Genomic DNA, 22743 nt, shown 5'->3' on the forward strand with positions numbered 1-22743 from the left:
CTTTGCTTAAAACAGCAAATTCATATTTCTTCCCATTTATTACACAGAAGAATCACAGTATGCGTCACGTCCTAGACCTTATTTATTTCACTGAACAAATGTCACGGAGATCACTTCAAATCATTGTATAGAGATCTTTACCATTCTCCTTTCTTCTTCTTCTTCTTCTTTTTTTTTTAATGGCTATTAGTGCTCCTACTTGTGAATATATCATGGTTTGTTTCAGCAATCCCTGTTGATAGAAATCTACCATTATAAATAACATCACAATGTGTAACCTTATGCCTAAGTCTTTTTGTGCGTAAGTCACTTTGTATTTTTGAGTTACAGTTTGGAAATGATTTTTCTTGGTCAAGGGGTAAATGTGCATATATTATCCTAATTACGGCCAAATCCCTCCTTAGAGGTGGAATCATCACATTTCAAGAAGCAATGTAGGGAAGCACCTCTTTTCCCACAGTATTGCCAGTGAAGTATGCTGTGAAACTTTTGGATTTTGCCAGACAGATAAGGGAGAAATATTATTTCAGTGTAGTTTTAATATCCAGTTGTATAAGTGAAGTTGATCTTCTCTTCATATGTGTAAAATAGACTTTCTGTATTTTGCTTATTCTCATCCTATTGGGGAGGTGTTTTTCCCCTCAAATTTCAAGACCTTACTTTTATGGAAATGCTATTCTGTTTTTGATAGAATTTGAAAATATTTCTTGTAGTGTGTCCTTTTTGTTTCACTTTCATTTTAGTGGGGGAATTTTTGCCAATCAAATTGTTTTTAAAATTATTTTTCTAAGGTTAAATGTGTCACTAATGTGTTTCATTATTTTGGATTTTGACTTCCAGTTAGGAAAGTGTTTCAGTTATTAAAGATATTCACTCATGTTTCTTACTAGAGCTGTTATGAGTTCAGTTTTTACCTTTAAATCTCTGATTTATTTAGATTTTATCTGCGTATATGATGTGAAGTATGGGTGTGATCTGGTCATTTTCTTTTTTCCTTTTTTTTAATTTTAGTTTTTTTAATGTTTATTTATTTTTGAGACAGAGAGAGACAGAGCATGAGTGGGGGAGGGGCAGAGGGAGAAGGAGACACAGAATCTGAAGCAGGCTCCAGTCTCCAAGCTGTCAGCATAGAGCTCCATGTGGAGCACGAACTCACCAACCGTGAGATCCTGACCTGAGCTGAAATCGGACGCTTAATGGACTGACCCACCCAGGTGCCCCTGCTCATTTTCTTAATAGATATTTCCCACAGCATATCTTTTTCCTGTTATGAGTTCAATTGTGTACTCTTAGAAGGAGATGTTGAAGTCATAACCCTCAAAACTTCAGAATGTGACCAAATTGACACAACGTGACTGGTGTCTTTAGAAAAGGGAAATCTGGGGATGTCCAACTTCTGCTCAGGTCATGATCTCACAGTTCTTGGGTTCCAGCCCCATGTAGGGCTCTTTGTTGACATTGCAGGGTCTGGAGCCTGCTATGAGTTCTATATCTCTCCCTCCCCCTTTCCCTCTGCCACTCATGTTCTGTCTCATTCTCTCAAAAATAAACAAACATTAAAAAAAAAAAAAGAAAAACAAAATCTGGACACAGAAATGGGCGCACAGAGAGAAGATGATGTGAAGAGACACAAAGAGAAATGGCCATCTAAGTGCTGGGAACACCTGAGGCTCCCAGAAACTAAGAATAAGGCCTAGCAGAGACCCTTTCCTGGAGCCTTCAAAGGAAGCATGTCCTTGCCGACACCTTGATTTTGAACTTTCGGTATCCAGAGCTGTGAGACAACACATTTCTTTCGTTCTGAGTCACACAGTTTGTGGTAGATTTTTCATAGCTGCCCTAGGAAGCTAAAATACCTACTGATTTGAGATACCCTATGTTTTTACAGCAACTCGGGTGTGATTGCACTTACTATTCTGCCCCATTTGGATTATCTGTCTACTCATGTATCAATACCACAGTATTTTATTAAAGGTGGTCTACACTACGTTTTAATATCTGGTAGAGGTACCCTCCCTTGTTTGTTGTCTTTTTTTCTTTTTTGCAGTTTTACTCCATACTCTCTCTTGTTTATTTTTCCATACGGAAGTTATCAAAACAACCAATTAAGCAAACTAGGAAAAAGAAGTTGGTATTTTTATCAGGATTGTAACATTTTTCATTTCAAGGCTCATTCAAATCCATGTCTTCAACCTGCACCCCCGGACTCTATCTCCACGTTGGTGCCTCCCTGCTCAGTTCTGTGGTTGCCCACACTTTTGAAATGGTTCCACATGTCACTGGAGTGCTCAAAATCCTTGGATGCAAGTGCTCACTGAAGCTTTCCCCACCCTCAGGAGCACTTCTGGATACATGCTTTGTTTCCATAAGTATGTATTGAATGGAATCACATTGCATAAACATAAATTTGAAGTTGTAAAGTCAGATTTGTTATAAGTGGCCTGTAATTCAGACTTCCAACTGGCTTGGGATGTAATTTAGGTAATACAGTGCAGTGAACTGAGTACTGGATGTGCAATCTTAAAATCTACATTCTGATATCCTATTCTCTATAGTATTATAGTATTACAATACATATAATTTTAGTATACTATATATTGTATAGTATATTATTATATAGTATATAGTATATATATTGTATACTATATATTGTATACATATACTATACTATATATAGTATAGTATATGTGTAGTATACTATATATAGTATAATTATAGAATAGTATACATATAATTATAGTATATCATAAATAGCAAAATTATAGTATAATATATATAATTATAAATTATATTATATATAGTTATATGCTATATAATATAATTATATATACTATAATACTATATTTATACTAATTATATAATATAAATATATATAAAGTATATATAATTTAAAGTATATACTTTATATATTATATTATATATATAATACTTTATATATATTATAATTATATATATAAGGTATATATAATTTAAAGTATATATGTATATATAGACACAATTTACATAGAAAATTATGATATTTGTAAAATCTTACACACTATACTATATTTTTATTTTATATATACTGCATTATTCAAAGTTCTGTATACTAAAACAATAACCTTGGGAGCAGTTTCCTAGCCTGTCACATTTTCGAATCCAAGATCAAAAGCCTCGTTCACCAGATTATGGGGAGAATGATGTAATCCACAGTTCCTGTTGGGATTTCTAGCACTCCACCTGCCTCTTTCCTCCCTGTCTCACTCAGCTCCAAACCACACAGGTTTTCTTTGCTCTTCTTTAAACAGGTCAGTCTCATTCTTAAGGCCTGATCATCTGCTCTTGTCATAGGTCTTTGAAATTCTACTTAAATTACTCTGTGAGCTCCTTAAATTGTAAGCTCCAATGCACACCATCGCATGGCCTTCCCTGATTGCTTCCGCATATGGTAGCTCGTCTTCTTAGTCACTCTTTCATTCTTACCTGTTTTATTCTTCTTCATGGTGCTTATTTATATCTGAAGTTCCATTGCCTGTTTATTATCTTATCTGCTCTCTCTTTCGCTGAGATATAAGCCTCCCAAGGAGAAAGATGTTATCTTCTTCACTTTGATAACCCCTGGCTTATGACAATGTATTAGATGCTTAATAAATATTTGTTGAATGAACAAATCAAATGACATAATGTACGTAAAATGTTTGTCACATAATAGTTGTATAATGGGCAGTATCTCATTTTATTATTTATTATACAGCAGTGGACTCTTGTAGTAACACTTAAAACACATATAAGACATACTTGATTCTTTCCCCAAAGTCTAGATCCTTGACGTTTGGCTAATGAAGACTTAAGTAATATGACTTCATTGGCTGAAGAGCAAGTGTTGGGTGTTGTTTTTCTCTAACTTAGGCCTTTTTGCACTTGACAAGAGGTCGTAGCATTTTTAAATGTCCCTTCCCTATCATTAGTCATGCTGATTTCTTGGGTTCTGGGTATGGTCATGTGTCCAATTACATCTGGGATGTTTGCTTTCCAGATGCCAGCAGAAACTGCACCTCTGCATTTGCTTTTCACAATTGGATATCCAGCCTGTAACACTGTCTCACTTGGTGGTTATCATTTCGACAGTCAGTAGGTAACGGAACTCTGAGCTAAAATGGAAGATATTCAGGCTGGTTTGACTTCCCCATTCTTTAAATGGAAAGGTCCTGATATCACTGACTTTCTTTAAGATTTTGCAGAGTAATAGTCTAAGATTGAGGTTGAGAATTGCCTGTCCTACAGAAAGTTTAGAAAAGTGTGCAATTTGGGAAAGTTTCTGACCAAACTTGACATTTTCCTGAATTGCTAAGGCTCTGGTACTCAGGACCAGGGAGAGACATGGAATTTGGCCTCTGTGGTCATAGCCCTTTTGACAGGCATAATGACAGGGTCTAATCACCAAGGGCAGTGTGTTTAAAATGCCAAGGAACGGAGTAAGGGCCAAAAGACTGAGAAAGGAACCAACATTCCCCAGGCATATACTGTGTGTACATGGCACAGTGCTGGGAGCTAGGTCAGGAGCACTTAAGTAGCCCTTAAGCACTTAAGAAGCACTTATTGCTTTAGAGCCATAAATGCTTGGCAGTTCTAACAATACTATTTTAGGAATATTCTACCGGTTTAACTCTTAAACTGTGCTATGGTCTCGATGTTCGTGCTCCCACCAAGTTCATACACTGAAATCTAATCCTTCAGGTGATGGTATTAAAAGGTGGGGACCTTTGGGCAATGATTAGGTCAGGAGGGCAGAATCCTCATGAGTGGCATTAGTAACCTCATAGAAGCAGCTGAGAAAGCTCCCTCGTGGGGTTATATTGGGAAGAGAGCTGCCAATGAGGAGGCAGGCCCTCATGGGCCGCCAGCACCGTGATCTTGGATTTTCCAGCCTCCAGAAGTGTGGGAGATAAATGTTTGTTGTTTATAAGCCAACCCAGTTTTAGGTACTTCTGGTACAGCAGTCCAGATGGACTAAGACAAGCCCTCCTTCTTGACTTGGTCAGGTGCAGTGGGTCCCAAACTTTAGATATTCAGGTATTATCTTTACTACTATGGTCACACTTGAGTATCACCTGTACTGTTATTTATGTATTTTTTTAAATCAACTGACTTTAACTTTTTAATCAATTTGTTGTAAAAAAATATTATATTAGTCATATAAAGTCACTATTAATAAAAATTCTTGTATCACCTAAAATTACATCATATGTCACCAGTGAACCTGAGTTCCTGCCGCACTATGAGAAAGGCTGGAATCCCTGACATCAGCTCCAGACTATTTGAATGACAGATTTGGGCTTTCATTTCTTGTTTGACTTTATTGTGATGTTGGGTCATCCAGTTGGTGTGAGCCCTAAATTATCTCTGTCTCCTTCTATCTGCCTTCTATCGGCGATTGCAAGAGCAAAGCCCTAGGGGTTCCATTTTCCTCTCCTCTTTCTTGAGGACTGACTTTTCCAACCAAAGCTAGGCATCCCGGGTGAGTCTCTAGAAAAACCTAGGCATCTCTAGGTTTTCCACCTGGCACGTGGAAGCTACAAAGGAAAAAAAGAAGACACCAAATCATTTCTAAATGGCCACCATGAGCCAAATACAGTTGCAGATGCTCTATCAACCCAAAGCCGTTCAATACTTTCAAGCCATTTGTTGTTATACCCAGAAGGTACTACAGAGAGTGTAGGGAATTAGCAAAGGTAACACATGGATAAAGCTGAGATGCAAACCAAGTTACATCTGACGATAAAGTGTGTGCTTCTTTCAGTAAAAATCCTGAAGAAGAGAGTCCATTGGCATTTCAAAGATATGATATGCAGAGCTGATAATCTCTCTTAAACTGACAAAAACTCAATCATTTTTGTGATTCAAATAGCTACAAAATATATGTGTTTTTGATTCAAGTTGCACTTAAGGTATAAAAAGGCTGTTTCAAAGAGCCATTTAATGCTCAAGAGCCTTTTAAATAGGATCAGGTGACTCAAGGTGGCTAACTGAGAAGATCTATTTCTTGTTTCAGTCTTAAATGTGCTGAAATGATATCCAATTCATAATGCTACTATTGATATGCCCAGAGGGTAGAATCCTGTGACTACTTAATCTCATGTTCCCTCAGAGCAGAGGACTGCATAATCTTTCATTGTGTGAGGGCACCATAATTCATTTAAGCATTTCTCTTTCTTTGGATAGTTAGGTTGATTTTATTTCTTGGCTTATATGAATAATCGTGTTATTATTAGTTTTAAAGTCCAATTTGAGATCTAAAGATGTTCCATTTTTAAATGGATTTCTTTTATAGTTTATGAGTAAAGGTGAGTATGTGTATTAGACATTAATTTCCTTTTTGTGGAAATTTTTAGCATATGCACTTTATGCATCTCTATTTGTATGGTTGCCTTTTCTTCATCGACTTGCAATCTCCATGAAGACAGGGACCTTGTTTGTGCCATTTAGGGTTGGATTCCCAGATTCTAGAAGAGTACCAGGCACAAAAATGGTGAGATTAAATAAAAAGTTTCCCTACGTTTTACCTAGAAATTATGCCGATGATGTTAATAAGAACTACCCGTAGAATAAAAAAGTGACACAAGCTAGCACAAAATTTTAATATCAGGGGTATTTTTCCTGGTCGGGCAGATCATCCTGAGTTCAGGCTACATGATTTCTAGTTATCATGTAGGCCTTACTTAGCAGATATGGCTCTGAATGTCTACTTTCTTGTTGTAAACTTTCAACTAATCTATGTTCCACATGCCCCCTTTGGGCCTTTGAGTTTTGAATAACAAAACTCTCTAGAGAAATGGGGAATGAGCAAGTGAACTAAATATTTACTTAAAAATAAGGAAAGGCCGAATTGCAAAGAATTTATGAGATGTGAAGGAGAGACAATTTCATAATGAGAAATTGTTATATAGGTCAACCTTTTACCAAAACAAAACAAAACAGAACAAAACAAAAACAAAAACAAACAAAAAACAAAAAAAAGGGAAAAAACATATAAATGTTTGCATTGTGATGGAATTTTGCTAATTTTTTTAATGTTTATTTATTTTTGAGAGAGAGAAAGAGACAGAATGTGAGCCGGGGAGGGGCACAGAGAGAGGGAGACACAGAGTGTGAAACAGGGGTCAGCACAGCTATGCTATTGAATGATAAATTAATATTAAAATACAATTTAGACTGTTCCTTGTTTTTTCTTAACGTTTTTATTTATTTTTGAGACAGAGAGACAGAGCATGAACGGGGGAGGGGCAGAGAGAGAGGGAGACAGAGAATTGGAAGCAGGGTCCAGGCTCTGCCCATCAGCCATCAGCACAGAGCCCAACACGGGGCTCGAACTCATGAACCGTGAGATCGTGACCTGAGCTGAAGTCAGAAGCTTAACCAACTGAGCCGCCCAGGCGCTCCAACTCAATTAAAATTCTTAGAACACAGGCATGTACTCTTACCTACCCACACCATCTACATATACAATAGGTCAAGAAACTGTGTTTTACAGTCAGAGAGAAAACTGTTAGTCATGACAGGCCTCTCTTGCAGCTCTTACTGTGGGCCAACCACCATGTTCAACATTTAATATTTAGCAGCTGAGTTAATTCTCTGGGATAGTTATTCTTATCCCACTTGACAGATGTGAAAACTGAGACACAGAAAAGTTAAATCACCCGCTTGAAGACAGAAAGCTCCTAAGTCTGAAGCAGGATTTCAACCCAGACTCAGTCTGAATCTTTGACCAGTAAACATAATTCCACAAATTAAGTATTCTACTCTGACATGTATTTTCCCCTCTTTGAAAGAGGAGTTTATAAATTTCAGTGTTGACTATGTCCCGGGCACCAATCTAAGTGACTTGTTACACATACTAACTCATTTAGACTTCAAAGCAACCTTGAAAGGGACAGTATTATTATTGTTTCCATTTTGCAAATGGGAAACTAAGACAAGCTGAGGTCAAGTAACTTGATCTAAGTTACATGTTTGCAAAGGGTGAATCCAGACTTTCACCAAGACACAAATGGACCGAAACGGGCCCCTATTTTTGTATCCTCTATTTTTTCTCCTCTTCCTTCTATTCTTTTCCTCCTCTCCTCTCCATGTCTCCCATCTCTTCCTCCTTAATGAAAAGATTCTACCCGTAAAATGTCATCCAACCTTTTGCTTTTGAGTTTGCAATGCATTTTCAGTTGAAATGCTAATCAGGCACCCACCATCCCCACTTATCTTTCGCTTGTTTTTAAAGCACAATACATAATTCTTATCTGATACAAGTTGTTACCTAAAGTAGGGGATGGAATGGTGCTCATTAACATCCAGTTCCCCTCTCCTCCCTAGGCGTGGAATTCTCTACTTTCCAGTCCTCCTGAGAATTAGCTGGGATCATGTGACCAGTTCTGGCCAATAGATTGTGAACAAAAGTAACACCCGTTGGTTTCAAGCTTGGCAGTAAAAAGGCCCCACATTTGAAAGGCAGAGCGGCGACATCAAAGCAGAGTGGTCACTGAGGCCCTATGTGGAGGACAACTACAATAGGGAAAGGTTGAGAGCTGTAACATTTCCCACTTCTTATTTATTTGCATGAGAAAGAAATAAAATGCTGTATTCATTTTTTTAGAAGTACTTATTTACTTTGAGAGATAGAGAAAGAGAGAGATGGGGGAGGGTCAGGGAGAGAGGGAGAGAGAGAATCCCAAGCAGGCTTGGCACTGTGAGAGCAGGGCCTGATGTGGGGCTTGAATTCCGGAATCATGAGATCATGACCTGAGCCAAAGTAGGACGCTTAACCAACTTAACCAACTGAGTCACTTAGGTACCTAAAATGCTGTATTTAAAAAATTGAGACTTGAAGCCTTGTTTGTTGTTTGTTTTTTGTTTTTTACAATTTAGCCTCATCTATCCTGATCAACACTATAGCCAGAACTTCAAAATAATTTAATAAGGCTTGTATAGTTCCTATTACAAATTTGATTAAGGACAATACAAGAAAAGGAAGTAATAAGCTCCCTTCATTTATGAATGCAGATTTAAAAGTCGGATATATATAAAATTATATACTACGTTATATATAAGTAAATTCAGTAAGTTTTATAAAGTATATTATGATCCCTAAGTTAACTTTGTCCCTGGAAACAAGGTTGGCTTCACATCGAAAAGCCTCCCGATGTGATAATATTCTGCATTAACATAGGAGAAAAATCAAATGCTTATCTGAATACATGAAGGAAAATATTTCATAGATTTAGCCTGTATTCATAGTTTAAAAATTCTTATTACACTTAAAATTTAAGAGATCTTCTCCTCTTAGTGTTACTTGTGGGAACCAGGCTCTGAGACAGACATCTTCATGTAGAAAGTTTATTGAGGACTGCTCCTATGGACAGTCCTGGGGTTTGGGGAGACTGAAGGAAGCACCAGTGGATGAGAGAAAGTCCACTGTTATGAAATTGTAACCCCAGGCCTCGTCTACTCATGCGAGGCACATGCCAGCCTGCATAGCCGCTCAGAGTGGAGCTCATTTGAAACAAGAAGGCTGTAATTTTATACAACTAAATCCCTGGGGAAGGGCCAGGACCCTGTGCAAGGAGGGTCACTGCAGCCAAGGTCAAGCATTGGAGGGACTTGGACGAGAGATATTGAGCAGCTGCCCGCTGAGAAAATGGCAGTTTCAGGAGAGGATCTGGCCAGGGCACCGTAATAGTCACTACCTTTGGCAAACATACAAAACAGAGAAATTTAAATGCATTCTCTGTAAGGTAAAAAAGCCCACCTATTGAGGTTTTTAAAAACACAGTACAGGGGTGCCTGAGTGGCTCAGTCGGTTAAGTGTCCGACTGTGACTTAGGTCATGATCTCACAGTTCGTGAGTACCAGCCCCTTGTCGGGTTCTGTGCTGACAGCTCAGAGCCTGGAGCTTGCTTCAAATTCTGTGTCGCCCTCTCTCTCTGACCCTCCCCTGCTTGCACTCTGTTTCTCCCTTAAAAGTAAATAAACTTGAAAAACATAGTACAAAAAGACCTGGGAAAAGCCCTTAGAAAAGAGAAGGAAATAACAGGTTTAGGGATTGAAAGGGAAGATCTAAGACTATCAGTATTTGTAGAAGATATGATCACCTACCTAAAAGAAATAACAAGAGTAGCAAACAGCTATATCAAATGAGAAAATTAAATCAACTTATATGTAAGATCAACTTGAAGTAATCTAAACATCAACTTGCAGTAAAGTAATAAATTAAATGCAATCACATATCAACAGAAACTATTCTGAATCTGGGAAGTAAAGAATTCACAAGACTACAGTGGAGATTGTATTACACCAGGGGGATGATGTAATGTTATAAATTCCCCACAAATTACATCATAATCATACATATTAAATACTCAGTAAGGGGGTGGCTGGGTGCCTCAGTCAATTAAGTGGCTGACTTCGGCTCTGGTCATGATCTTGCAATTCATGAGTTTGAGCCCCGTGTCTGACTCTGTGCACTGACAGTGCAGAACCTGCCTGGGATCCCCTCCCTCTCCCTCCCCTCAAATATAAGTAAATAGATTAACAATAATACTCAGTAAGTGTGCTCTCAAAGTTACATGAAAAAAGAAAAAGAAAAAAGAAACTGAAACAGAAGACTATGTATCTACATCTTGACTATGTGCTACATTTTAATCATAAAGAAAAATTTCTGGGGTGCCTGGATGGTTCCGTCACTTCAGCTTGCGACTTTGGCTCAGGTCATGATCTCATGATTCAAGCCCGTATCAGGTTCTGTGCCGACAGCTCAGAGCCTGGGGCCTGATTGGATTCTGTGTCTCCCTCTCTCCTGCCTCCTCCCCAGCTCCTGCTCTCTCTCTCTAAGAAATAAACAAATAAACTTATTTTTAAAAAGTGGGGGGCAGGGGAAGGAAAGAATGTCTTAAGTCATTCACATAGAAAAACCACGTCTGCTTTCTAGGATAAAAACTTCATAGGAGTCTCAGACTTCTAGGAAAACTATACAAAAGTCAACAAAATCCTAACATCGTCATATCAAGCAAGATATGCTGAAGCCCATAGGAGGAGAGAAATGCAGGGCAAAAAACAAAAACAAAAACAAAAACGAAACAAAACAAAAAACTTGAAAAAAGAGAACATAGAATCCATAAGCTATCCTTAGAAAGAAAAAATCTAAAAGCCAACTAAGAGGTGTATTACAATAAAGAGCCCCCAAATGGGACAAGTATTCATAAAATCATTAAATCTATTTAAATGTAGAAATAAAACAGGGAGAATTACACAGCATAATACAAATGCCAGAAAATTTGAAACAAAGTATGTGCATCGAAAGGTAATTAAGGGAGGGATAAAGTGTTAGGAAAGGTGTGAATCTATTTCATGTTTGATAGCAAGGAATCACTCAACGTTGTCTACATTGAACATGTATTTAAATTTATCCTGCTGCAGCTTCTTAACATTTTCAATATTTCTTTCCTTAAACCCAGAGGAATTTGAAGGATTCAATCTCATAATTTAAAAACCAAATAAAAAAACTTTTAAGTAAAACACATTCATTCTTTTAGATTGACTACATTTTCTTTAATAATCTTTATATTCAAGTAAAATTAAATTAACTCCTTTTAAATTGAATACTAGCATATTAGCATATCTCAATTTGTATGTGTCTATCTACTTCTACTATGTCTGGCTAAATAGATTAAAAATATGAGTTCTTGGATGCATAAAGAGACCTCACCAGATATTGATTATTTCTGGCAAGGAAGTTTATTTGAGGTGATCTGTTGTTTTATTCTTTATGCTTTTATTAATAATGTGCAGATATATTAGTAAAATAATAAAAAGATTATGCTTAAGGAGATAAGTAAATATAATCAAATGGAAAACTATAAGAAATTAGGAAATTTTATTACAAAACTAAGAGACTGGTTACAAAATTAAATATAAATTCAACAAATTATTTACATAACAAATAGTAGCCAACTAGAAAACATAATGAAGAAAAATTGCACTTTCAAGAATAGCAAAAATCATAAAGACTCTGAAACAAATGTAACAACATATGCTAAATTTCTATGAAGAAACCCAAAAACTCTACCAAAGGGCCATAAAAGATGATTTCAATAAATACAGTGGCATGTTATTCTTGGGTAGGATGGATTAATATTGTAAGGATGTCATTTTTTTCTAAATTGATTAATACATCCAAAGCAATGTCAGCTGAAATTTTAAGAGCCCATTAAAACAAAATTGGAAATCTACATGCCAACTTAAATACATGCTGAATTTTAGTATATGATTTAAATGACATTTTATATCAGTGGGGAAAATAAGAATTAATTAAAATTTTCATAGGAAAAAACTAAGCATCTAAAACATTGGATTTCTAAGTAATTCTTTATGAAAGAATACATTCTGGACAAATCAAATATTTAAATAAAAAAGATAAAATATTGAGAGGAAAACATGGGTGATTTCCTTTATCATCTTGGAGCATTCATGACATTTCTAAACATGACATGAAACCTAAAAGACATAAAAAAGAAGATGACAAATTTGAATCCATAATATTCTAAAAATTTTGGTGCGTCAAAGCAAAACCGAACAAAACAAAACACCCAGGGCTGATAAAGCTGTGAGGAAATGGATATCTTTATGCATTTTAGAGAGGAGCTTAAATTGGTACCAATTTTAGGAGACGAGTTTGCCAAGATTTTAAATGTTCATTCTCCACTTAGTTCATTCAAGCAATGTTTATTGAAGATTGAATTTGTACCTGGCACTGTGTAGTTTCTGTCAAAAATAAGTGAACCCAACAAATATGGCCCCTGTTTTCTTGGAAAAAAATGTTTTCTTAAGGAATGAGGCACATCTCTTTCAAGATGGCGACAAAGAGTAAGCCTTAGAATCCCTCACTTGCATGACTCCTTTCCAAGGCCTTAGGTATTTTTACGCTTAAATTTAAATTTTATTTCTTAAAAACGGCATTTTTAGCCCCTCCCCCCAAACCTGATTCTGCCTGCTGAGAATAAAATCAAACTAACTCATAAAAATATACACATAAAGATTTTTCCTCATTATAGTGATATTTGTGGCTGAAAAAGAAAGTACGGTCTAAATATAATATTAATAAAAGTATCAAAGAGTTCCCACCATGTGCTCAGCACTTTTCTAAGCTTTGGACACTTATAAACCCACTTATTATCTCTAAAGTGATCTGAGACGAGTATTAGTCATTCCCATTATTCAGGAGAGAAAACTAAGCCACAGACAGGTTGAAACCTAATCTAAGTGCTCATCCATAGGTGATGCATTAAATGAATGATGGCAAAGCCACACAAGATAATTTGATGGCATCAACGTGATAAAATAGAATCTGTTAATTGACACAGAAATATGTCCAGTGTATTGCTAAGTAAGAAAAGTAACTATCAATGTAGCATTGGTTTTATGATTCATTTATATAAAATATTTTCTATTTTGATCTCTACATTTCTTTCTAAATATTTACTATGGTCGGATCCATAGCCAATCTATTTTTAGTGGTTCCCATTCGCCTAGAGATAGATGCTTGAAAGGGAGTGATGATAGTTTCTTTCTGGATCAGTGAAATTTGGGGTGATTTAATTTTTTTCTTATTTATAATATAATGCATTCCTTAAATTTTTAACTGTGCGTGTATTTTACCCATTGAAAAAAATATGTTGTTTTTGAATAGAAAATACATAGCACAGATATGGAATAAAGATATATTACAAAGCATCATGTATGTTTTGTATGTTCACATGATCTAATTACTGTTCGTGTATGGTCTGCGATAATGTACAGCATAGAGTTAGTAGCATTTATGCAATAGAGTTATAGGCAACTTTAAAAATATTTTCTGGCTTATCTGCATTTTTTGATTTTTCCTGAATATGCATATAATACTTATATAATAAGCAGTCACATTGAGCTAAAAATGCATTAAAGACAAAATGTCTCATAGTATGTAATCACTCTTGATCTGTAAACTCCTTCAACATATATGTTTCTTCAGCTGTAGCTTTAGTAATTGTTTCTGTTGTTTGTGCTTCTAAGAAACAAGTATCCCCACCTCTGACCTGCCTGTCTGGTCTTCATCCTCATCACCAGTGTCTGCGTCTTTGATTTTTTTCTTCTTCATTCTGCATTTCTTCTGCAGATTCTAGAGTTCAAACTCATCATCACTAATTCTATAGTGTTAATTCTGCTTTTTATTGCTTTCAATTCAGATTTCTATTCTATTATTGCATTTTTAATCTCCTTATAATCTTTCTTTATCATGTCAAACTCCTGTTTTTATTTCCACCTGCCTCTCAGCCAACTCCCTTCTTATCTCAACTTATTTTAATATAATCTCATTTTTCATCTCTTTATTCAAAGGCTGTAGTTTTCATTTCTATTAAGATTACAAAGCAGACAATTTCTGCAATTTCTGTTTCCTTTAGTGGCTTTTTAAACTGTTCTTTTTCTGCATCTTGATTGCTCTTTCTTTCTTTTAATGTGCACAATATTTTCACTGGAACCATTTATTTTTTCTGTTTTTGGTGTCATCATCTTTAAACGACAGGGTATCCACCGGTGGTTGATGGAGAACCCTGTCATGCCCTTCAACTCAGCCCTAGCTTGCTGTTAAAATCCTCTGCTCAGATCTTAAGTAAACAGGTTGGTTGCTATTCATGTCTCAATGCCACATTTTGTCATCTAGCAGCCGTGATGTTGGTCTTAGGGGGGTGTCCTTATTCTTAAGGTACTGTTGAGTTACTGAGAGAAGGCAGGATACTGCAGTAATGAGGATATCAGCTATCTACAGTTAAACAGTGCATTCAAATTTTGGGTCTACCAATTATTAGAAAAGTACCTTGACCCCTTTAAGGCCTATTTTACTCTGTGAAATGGACACTATAAGAAATTGAGGTAGCAACGTGTTAAATAAATCTGCCCAAGGTCGCAGAGCTTGTAAGACGTAGAACTGGGATTAGAATCTAGGCAACCAGGTTTCCAGTAAGTGCTTTGTATCTAGCATCTGATAAATATTTGCTATTATTATTATGAGGAGTTACATTTATTTATGGATGATCAAAAGTAGCGAATTCTTCTTTCGTTTCCTGAAACAATACAGGCAAAAGAGTGTTCCACTTGTACTTTTTTAAACTCTTCCTATGGTATTCTAAGATGAAAATTTGCCGTAGGTTAACTCCTCTGCCTCAGAATGTGTAGAATTCCTGAAAATTGCAATTCTTGAAAATATTTAGGAGTTCAGATTGGGGGATCTGGGCTGGAATGCGTGTGTGCGTGTGATTCTTTTCATCTGCTATATACATACGTGTATGCATACACCCACACATATACATCTCACATGCACAACTACTTTAGAATTCATGGTCTGTGTTCTGTTCGGTCGAGCCGTGGCCATATGATCTATATGGTTGGTGGTTATCACAGAGTCTGCTTTCCTGAGCCAAGGCACAGGCAACTATATTGAGGTGTCGTTGTGTCGTCCTTCACATTGGCAGTTTTGATCTCCTGCAAGTGACGAGGTATGTGTTAATGTCACCTGACAATTGTGTTTCTCTTTTCCACTCCATGAATATTATAATTAGAGGAAATTCCTCTAAGATTTTGGCAGTAGATTAGTTGTCAATCTTAGTTTCTTGGTTTATTATGCACCCTCATCTTTTTCTGTGTTTCCTAGATATTTGGTGATGAAAATATCACAAAGTCTGAGATGGGGAATGCTCTTCTATCACTTTCTTAAGCTGCTCTCGCCTCAATTCCACCCCTGTTTTTCCATGCACGCACACACACACTCATGCACAGTTGGAGACCTTGACCGAATATTCATGCTAGAGGTAATTTAACAACAAAGAGAGTAATGTTAGCATTATATGAGAGAAAACAAGATTCATTTCCTTGAGAATGCGTTCTCTGTGCCCCTTACTCTGTGATGGCGGTAGGGTCTAAATCAGTGCAGATGGATTTGTGAGTTGGAAGGCTCAGCAAAGTCTCCTTACTTGCCAAAGCTGTCAGCAAAGAAGTATGATATGAAGCCATTTACAGAGAATGACAGAGGTAAAATTGGGCATGAACTGTTAGAGACCTGGCAAAAGTTTGCAAAAGCTACTGTTTGAAACTGAGAAGAGCCAATTTTTCATTAGGATAATGATCTGTCCAGTGTGGTGTAACAAAGACAAAAATGACAGTGGCCTAAACAAGGAAGAAGTTTATATCCTCTTCATGGAACATTCTTAGTATAAGCTACATAGCTTTATTTAGTGGCCCCATAGTCTTAAGGAACCACCTTCTTTCTGTTTCGTTGCTCTGTGTTTTGCCCTCACCTACATCATCCATGATCACTTCTCACTATGTCTGCATTTCAGGTAAGCGGTGGGAGGATGAAAGACAGAAGGAGAGTTCATCCGCTGACTATACCATCACTCATGGAAGTTGAGCACATGAGTTCCACTCATATTCTATTCTAGAAAGCTCAATTTGGCCACACCCAGCTACAAGGGAAGCTGGGACCTGTAGCCTTCAGCTGGGAAGCACCATGCACAGTGAAAATTTAGTGGTGCCCTTTTAAAGCAGGAAGACAAGAGTGGAAATTGGAGGGCACAACATTCTATGCCATAGTCACCAGGGGCTATGTATTTTGGAAGTCTTCTTTGTTCCTTTCGCCTTTACTTCCAGTGTTTTCATGATTTTCTCCAAACTCGTAGTAGCTTTTCCTGCCATGTGAGGCAGGGAAATTCATATCTACCTTGGCTCCCAATTTATACTATACTTTCAGGTGGTCAACTGACATCTGCTTGGATATTCCCAGAGTAAGAACTTAGGACTTCAGTTTTTTGAATTTTGACAGTTCTAATCTTTAGAATTTTCTTTTTTCAATTAATTTGATGATGTTGTTATAAATAAGTATATGGCAAAGTCCATTGCAGTCGTTCTTTCTTTTTTCCTGCTAACAAATTCCAAGTTGTTCAGGTTGTACGTGAGGACCCTTTGATTGCATGGATTTTAGACTCTTACTCCAGAATGCATCATGATTGATGTAATTCCATCATCATAGTATTATTCCTCTTGGCCAGTCAAGTTGCTTAGTTTTCTATAACCAGAAAAGAGGATAAACCATGGAAATGGTGACTGGAGACTTTCCTTCCACAAACAAACAAACAAACAAATAAACAATTATACTGGCAATATTGGTTAAAGAAATATAGACTTCTTTGAAAATTATGAAGAAAGCAGGCAAAATCAGCTGACTTAGACTGGTTGGAATCTATACATACACACTGATGCAATTAGCAATTCAATTGACTGTAGTAGTTAGACTTGGAACTTGGAACTCACCTAGAAACTGAGACTATGTGGGGATAGGACACACTAACCTATCTGCACTGAAGAGAGTGATGCTGGACCTAGGACCATGGTGGTCCTGGAGAAAGTAGAGAGGGTTAAGAGGTCCAGACAGTTAATGCAGACACGACATGAATAATACAGGTAGGGGAATAAGGGTACACCGAGCAGAGACTCAGGCAGTAGCAGGTAGACAAGCTATGATGGCCAAAAGGCTTAAGTCACCAGGTTTGCGAAATTCAAAAGTGGGATTCTAGCCTGCAGGAGTCCTTATTTGGCCTGTAAACAAATACATACAGCAAGAGCAGCCAATGAAGCTGAGGGAACAAATATACTGGATAAAACCTAAGGGAGGAATTTGGATACAGAGCTATTCAGGGACATGGTTTTTAGAATTCAAGAGCTAAGAAAGATCATGTATTTGATCTAGGGTTACAAAGGCAGAAGTTTTTGAGATATACTTTTCTATTTGGGAAATACTGGTGTTGAAGCATCCTTTCCTGACACTTCCTTACTTTTCACCTCCCTCTCCCCCCCATCTCCTCCTGTGCCACTCATCTCCTGACCTTTGACTTCATGTCTTTGTTGTGCCTTTGTCGCTGCTCTTCCAGGTTCAAAGCTGCCCCGTGACTCTCCGCACCTCCTAAACACGTGGCTTCTGATATCCTTTAGCTCGTTGTACTTTTTTCCTTTGTTTTTGTTTGTTTGTTTGTTTGTTTGTTTGTTAGCGCCCTGAAATTTAATCCCCAGCCTGGACATGGTTGTGTGCAGGTGACGCCTTTTCCTGGCTTGTGTCAGTCCCAGTGGGAGTGGGATTTGATAACGGGTCAGGCAGATTGTTGTTATCAAGTGTTGCTGTCCAGGCTTTGTCACTTTTCCCAGGCTGGGGATAGTATATAAGGAATTAGTTTCAGAAATAGGGAAGACATCATATTGAAAGAGTGAGGCTCTTTGCTTGAGTGATGGAAAATAGGCAAAAACCAGTTGCTAACCAGTATTAGAATAAGTGGCTTTGTGGGGCACCTGGGTGGCTTAGTCGGTTGAGCGTCCGACTTTGGCTCAGGTCATGATCTCACGGTCTGTCAGAGCCCCACATCGGGCTTTGTGCTGACAGCTCAGAGCCTGTAGCCTGCTTTGGATTCTGTGTCTCCCTCTCTCTCTGCCCCTCCCCTGCTCATGCTCTGTCTCTCTCTCTGTCAAAAATAAATAAACATTAAAAAAAATTTTTATAAAAAGAATAAGTGGCCTTCTAAGGACCCTGGTGACGTGCTGGAGAGTAGCAGTCGCTTTGTTGGGGTTCCTACCCTTGGTTGGGCATTTTTAACAATAGAGGCGGTGGAATGTTTTCTTTCCCTGATTATATTAGTTGAGACAATACCAGAGGCCTGCTATTTCACTTGGCATCCAGTCATATCATCCTGTCTTGTTCTACTTGTCAAACAAGTTTGAAACTGTCACCAGCATCCTGACCAATTCACCCTGCCTTGTATTTTTTGGCCCCAGACATCTGGAGAGTTGAGGCTCTGCCATCAGATCTCCAATTTTCATTCCCTCTAAGTCCCAGCAATGCATGTCCCCGGTTGAAAGGAAAAGATATGGGATATATGATCATCCCATCTCTGAACTCGCAATTCTCAGTCACATTTCATTTTCTCCTTCAAAACTGATTAGGTGCTCTGCCAGAGATGGCCTTTGTGCTCTGACCTGAACTTTTTACTATGTTATCTGGTTAACTCCCTTATACTTTCTCGTGTCCCCTTTGACATCAATAAGTTATTCCTGTTCTCTCCCCTAGTATCCTCAACTGCTATTTTATTCGTTCTATCTCATCCTCTGTCCCTCCTTTGTATGCACTTCCATGCTCTAAACTCCTTATATATCCTATATGACAATTTTTCCCCAGTGATGTCAGGAGAGAGACAGATAAGCTATTGCAAGCCTTCTTTCCAAGATTCATAATTACATTTCAACAACAAAAATTATTGATTGCTAAGCACTCTCCCAGGTCCTGGTGATAAAGTGATCAAAGAGACAATTCCTGACACCAGAGGGGTTCACGGTCCTATGCAAAAACCAGAAAGACACATGAACAAATAATTATAATACAGTGGGGTATTATAAGGGAGATGTGCATAAAAACCTATAAGAATATTAATGATGGGGCAATATATTCTGTCTGTAGAGTAAGAAAATGCTACAGATGAAATCCAACAATTAAATGCCTTTTTCCACATATATATATTCAAGGAACTTATTAAAAATTATAGAATGCTAGAGATAAGTGTTCCTTGTTCTATCTCTGAGAAAATAGACCTTGAGAGGCTGAATGGCTTGTCCCAAATCACGGAGCATGTTTTGACAATGCTGGGATCTTATATATTATTAGGAAAATTAACTCTAGCTGCTACAATAGAAAAAGCCTCACAATCTCTGTGGCTGGATACAATAAAAGGGTGTCCCTCTTCCTTCATTCAAACCTAAGGTGGGCTAGGTGGTCTTCTTACACCTGTGAGAATGACACTTGCAGCAGGTGGCCTCCAAAATTGTTCCAGCAAGGGAAGTGAAAAGGGAAGACATACTGGCACTTAATTGCCTTGCCCTTGAGGTCATACATGTCACTTTTTTCACAGTTCATTGGCAGACATAAGCCTTATTGCCCCCATATGACAAATGGGTTAAAAACGTATGAAACATGTTGTGTCCAAACTATCTTTGTCACACCTGACTGCCCTTGGGAATCCTGCTTCTACTGTCAATGGGGGATCTTCATTGTATCCTGGTGGTGGCGGAAGGGCACAAAATATATGTTGAAGAGAGATGGGTGGGTGGATGGATGGATGGATGGATCACTTCTACATCTGTGATGATGGTTATTCCAGCTTATCTTCTTAGCTAGGCTGGTGTTTATTTTCTACCCTATTTTTCTTATGAGTTGACCCTCATGTTCTTCAGGTGAAGGGCATGACCACCCTTTTACTCCACAGGATTCAAGAGAATTTTGATAGTGCAGCATGGGATGTTATTGTGTTAATCATTTTGTGATGAGTACTGCAGAATAAAATGCCCAGCATAGTAAATAATAGCATTAGAGCTGTCTTTGAAAGAAAAGGTCAATATTATACCTTGTTCTGATAGGAGAGATTAATATACTCTAGCTATTATTAATAATAGTAATTAGACTATATTGCTTTAGCTGATCCTTAGGTCCCATTTATAGGAACAGCCTAATGTTCTTCCTGAGCATGACTTGGCATATTTTAGCACGTCATTGCAAGCATTGAAAATCGGTGCCAGGATCTTATCATTTTATTAGCTTTTTGGCGCTTGGATTTTGTATTTGTATTGGACTTGCTTTTCCACCACTGAAACAGTTAGCAGGGATTTTTTATATGAAAAACAGAAGACCTTTTCTTAATAGCATTTCCTATTGGGGGGCATAACTATAGATCTCCATATATTTTGCACCATTTAGCACAGCCACTGTTGCAAATTAAGAGGACAGGCATCCTTGTCAGGACAATTAACACTTGCAGCAGAAAATTCTTCATAGCCGTGGGGGAAAAATAAAACTTTAAATTGAGGTTGTCATACGGGGAAACCTTTTAGGGACTGGGAGCAGAGACGGGGGAGGGAAAAATGGAACCCTGTGTGTTTGTTGACCGGATCATCGACCTCTTCTCTGTTACAATTTCTCCATCAAGATCAAGATCTTTGAGTACTGTGCAAAGGGTCTGCAGAGATATAAAAATGTGCCAGAATGAATGATCCTTGTTTAAAGGCTAAACACATAGAGGGTAATTTTAGCAGTTCCCTCATTCCGGTAAATCCCCCTTCATGTTCTTTCTCTGCCATCAGTTTTCACTAATAACTCCAATTTTTGATTAAGGCACTAGAGGCCTCTATTAAAATGAGCCAGTGTTACCTAGCAGGTGTAAACCATTTACTCTTTATCATTAATGTCTTACTGTGAATAATTAAAGTGAGGTTTCTTCCGTCAGCTAAGCTTTAAGAAATAATAGTGGTAATGTTTAAAAACTTAAAATTTACAGCATGCTAGAGCTTACAATGCCAACTGAGTTATTCACCCATTTATTCCTTAAAATAATCATGTGAGATAAAAATAGGTGGGGACAGGGTGGGGGTATTTTCTTTTAACTGACGAAGAGCTTGAGATGAATCAATTGCTTGTTCGAGGGCATGCTCAAGGACTGAATTACAGAATTAGTAAGTAAGGAGGAAGTGGGGGCAGCATGTGGGAGGACCAGTTCTTATTGGACCAGTAGGGAGCACACACGGAGTTGCTCAGCTACGTGTGAGGGTTTGGAGGTCTTGAGAGGCTTTAGGTTTGAAAGGGAGACTACTAACCATAGTTGCATTAGCGACCTTTTCCTGGGTGTCTATTACCAGCGAAGAGCAAACTAGACTCTTCTATAAACTGTACCGTTTCTCCTCTCTATGATCGTACGAGGCGCATTATATTCCATATTTACAGATGAAGAAATAGGGGTTTGGAAAAATTAAAAAATTGTTCAAGGTTACTCAGGTGAAAGCGGCAAAACATTTTCCTCTCCCCAAGCCCCACATTCCTTCACAGCCACAAGCTACTGTGCAAGAAAGCAAACAAAGAAAAGGTCATGGCAGGGACTTGAAAACAAATTTCCCTTTCTTCACATCTGTCTCAGGCTTGGCTTCTCTGCCCTTCACCTTTCCATTAACTCTCTAATCCTGCAAAGAACAGAAATTGGATCACACCCTGACCAAAAGGGAGGGTTTAAAAATGTCTACCTGGATACTCTTTCAGTTTTCAAAGTTTGTCATTCTCCCTTTAGATTCATTATGTGGAACGTTTCATGTTTATTTCAGTAGCTTTTCTATTGTTGTTGAGATAAAGAGTTTTTTTTTGTTTGTTTTTGTTTTTTTTGAGCAAGACACTTTTTTTCTCCCTTATTGAACAATATGGTGGCCATGTGTTTCCCTCCTATGTCAAAACATACCCTCAATTACTTTCAGGTGCAATAAAACCTGTCAAAAGTTTCTGACCAGATTTTTTTTTCCCAAGGGAGAAGTCATTAAGGGCAAAGAGTGACTGAAACAATGGAAAGCAGGCAACTAAACTTTTCTTTAGTATTTGCGGCCACAATTGCTACAAACTAAAATTACTCTCTCTTTGATTGAGAGGTGACCACCTTAATAGTGTATATTAGTAAAATATGATTGTCTAAGAAGAAGCAAGTCATGATGTGTTGATGCATTTAATTGACAAGATAGAGCAAGAATTAGAGGGTATTTTTTGAGTTTTTATCTCCCTGTTGAGCAACCTTGGATGGGCTGCTTAATTTCTCCATTGCTCAGTCTCCTCATCTGTAAAATGGG

Source organism: Puma concolor, chromosome B1 (assembly GCF_028749965.1).
Source record: "Puma concolor isolate L17-30 chromosome B1, mPumCon1.1.hap2, whole genome shotgun sequence".
NCBI lineage: Eukaryota > Metazoa > Chordata > Mammalia > Carnivora > Felidae > Puma > Puma concolor.